Genomic DNA, 3,188 nt, shown 5'->3' on the forward strand with positions numbered 1-3,188 from the left:
TCGCTACCATTTACCATGTACGTCATATTTTGATTTGCCCTGCCAAGATGTAGCACCTCACACTTATCAGCATTTTACTTCGGAGTCACGTGAGTGATTCCGTGAAGAACCCGCCCAGTGTGCAGGTGCGGCATTATCGCACAGCTGTGCACACGCGGCCAGCGGGAGTCGGCGCTCCCACAAACCAAGGAACGTTAGGTAAGTACCTACCTTAATCGGGCCTTGTGGTTTTTTGCTCCAGGGGGAGCAAAGCAGCAGAGGAAGCGGACAGTGGAGGGGGAAAGGCGCAAACGGGACCGCACACGCTGCGGACCGCTGACAGAGAGCTGCGCTGATGCCGGCCCGCTGAACAGCTGTTTGGTTAACAGCAGCGGACCGGAGGGAAATTTAAAAACCCGACCGGCAGCCCTGCAGACTCCTGACAAGGAGAATCGCCGCCCGGGAACCGCTACAATGCCGCCTGAAAAACGGCAGGCAGCCTCTAACTACAGGTAAGACAAAACCTTACCAAAAATACAGGTTCTACAGGAATCAACTTCCTCCAACACTGGAACAGGTTGGAGACAGCAAAAATAAGTATGTCTGTCTCCCCAAGCCAGAGGAGGTCATGGAGTTACAAAACCTCCAGGAAAACGAGGGGTCACTGGCTGAATGCCAAGGGAGCTGACTCCTACCCCAGTGCTATTGCACTAGCCATCTCCCTTGTCGAGAGATTGATGCGACAACGGAGTTTGAGCTATGCCTCCTCCAATTTATAGCACACCCTTTTGCTCCCTCTTTTGAGGCTAGCTAAGGAGGCCAGGGCTGGGCTGGCTTAAACGCTGGGCAGGCGGACGAGAACAGGAGTATGCCAGGGGAGCAGGATCAGGAAGAGCTGCTGGGTGTCGTGGGCCACTACATGGCTCCTCCACGCGACCATCTTCCCAACAAAGCCCTGCAGGAGCAGGCCTTTCTAGAGGCAAATCCGCAGGCAGCTGGGTCAGCAGACTCGCAGACAAGAGCTAAAAGCAGCGAATTCTGAAGCTCCTAACAGAAGGGTCGAGATGTCACCGCCTTTGCTCGTTTCCACGGATCATACTCACCTGGCAGGCGAGACGACATGATCACCAAGGTGGTTCTCCCAGGATGAGGCTATCCCGTTGCACTTCGAGTGTGCTGACGCCTAAGATGTTCCCAAATTTGGGATACTCGACTGAAATTTGTGCATATAAGACCTGCCCTCAACTCCAAATATACGGGGCTATGCAAACCGCTGCTGCGGGAAGAGAGGCAGCTAAACCTGTGCGCCTCATGAGGGCAGGCCATGGAACGAGCAGGACATCGCATCCAACACCCAGCTGGCAGCACCCCTCGGCATCCACCAGCAAATATCGAACAAGGACTGGTGAAAGCCTGGCGACCGCTTCACATTACCCCCAAAGTTCTTTTTAGACGGGGCCCAGAGCGGAGCCGTGGGAAAATGCGCCGCCCCCACCGACAGCACCACCATACCAGCAAACTAGGCCACATGAAAAAGCACAAGCAAACAGCAGGAGGTAAAGGCCTTCATGAAAACAATAAAACTGGGAGGTAAACATGGGTAGTCTGGTTCCTCCCCAGTTTACACTAAATAAGGGTGTTCTACTAACTGCGGGGGGGGGGGGGGGGGGGGCATTTACGCTTGTTGATAAAGCATGGGGTGCTGTCACAAATAACTAATATATACTCAACAGTATTAGTGGATAAAAACTTGAATTCAAATTGGGCATATTACCGCCAGTTCAGCAATGCGCCCAAAGGGCATTTTCTCCCTCTAAGAAAGAGAAGCGAGAAGGTCAAGCTGAACTAGAAAGGCTCATTACAAAACGGATCATGGGAGTAAACATGAACCATTGGAATTTGTATCAAATATATTCACCAAAACTACAAAAGATGGTGAATGTAGCATCATCATTGACCTAATATCACTAAATAAATCTGTTGAGTATATACACTTTAAGATGGAGACGGGTTTTGTCACTGCCAGACATCTGATCTCCAAAGGATACCTTATGGCAAGCATTGATATGGAAGAAGCATACTATCTTATACCCATACACTAGGATCATTGTAGATACCTAAAAATTTATCTGGATGGGGCAACTATGGGAGTATGGAGCATTCCCAATGGTCTAACCTCAGCCCTAAACTAATTACAAAAATATTAAAAATAGCCATGAAAATATTAAGAAAACAAGCATAATCAAGGCATATATCCTCATATTAGGGGAAACAAAGGAATTAGCTGTGGCAGTAGTTCTAGCTACGAAACAGCTCCTTAAAGCACTGAGGTTCATCCCACACCCAGATAAACCAAAATTGAAGCCGTTAACTACCATGGATTATCGGGGCTTCAATATCAATTCTATCCATATGACTGTTACTTTGCCAAGGTGCTCGGGTCACTATAATCAAATCATGAATGTACCCACTGAAGCTATATCAGAATTACAGTGGTGGGCAGACAATGTTTGGCATAGGTTTCAGCCCTATTATTATCACCAATCCTAACTTGGTTATTAAAAACCGATGCCAGTACTTTAGGCTGGGGAGCAACAGGTAACAGATGGACCAATTCAGAATCATCGTTACTACACACACCGGGCATCAACTATTTGGGATTGGTGATCGCCTATTGGGCTAAAAAGCATATGCATTTGAAATGCAGCACGTACATATGCGATTACGGATTGATAATACTATGGTGGTGGCTTATATCAACCATATGGGGAGCATAAAATCATTATCGTGCAACAAATTGGTCAAACAGATCTGGCAATGGTGTGTCAAAAGACATTTTAACTATCAGCTGCCTATGTCCTAGGAAGCTAGAACACAGTGGGAGACACCACGTCACGGGGGGAAAATTTATGATAACATTGAATAGATGTCAAACCCAAAATATCTGCTAAAGGTATTAAGCAGTTTGAACGCCAGATATCAATTTAGTTGCACAAGACGGAATCACCAGTAACCTATGTATGTGACTTAGGAACCAGATCAGAGGCAGCAGCGATAGATGCCTACATGCTGGAAGGGGGAATTTCTGCTTTGCTTTCCTCCCTTCTGCCTCATCAGTCGGGCACTTCGCAATACAGATGGAATCTATCCCCGAGATATTGAACGTGCCCGACCGGCCTACACAGCCATGGTTCCCAGTTCATCACGAC

The 3,188-nt window shown here is 47.9% G+C and overlaps 1 pseudogene; it reads left to right on the plus strand.

Moving 5' to 3' along the window:
• Window positions 1-1,074: 1,074 nt before the first annotated feature.
• On the plus strand, window positions 1,075-1,218 carry LOC129697717 (U1 spliceosomal RNA; annotated as a pseudogene).
• Window positions 1,219-3,188: the final 1,970 nt, after the last annotated feature.

The sequence above is a fragment of the Leucoraja erinacea genome, chromosome 5 (assembly GCF_028641065.1).
Source record: "Leucoraja erinacea ecotype New England chromosome 5, Leri_hhj_1, whole genome shotgun sequence".
NCBI classification, from domain to species: Eukaryota; Metazoa; Chordata; class Chondrichthyes; order Rajiformes; family Rajidae; genus Leucoraja; species Leucoraja erinaceus.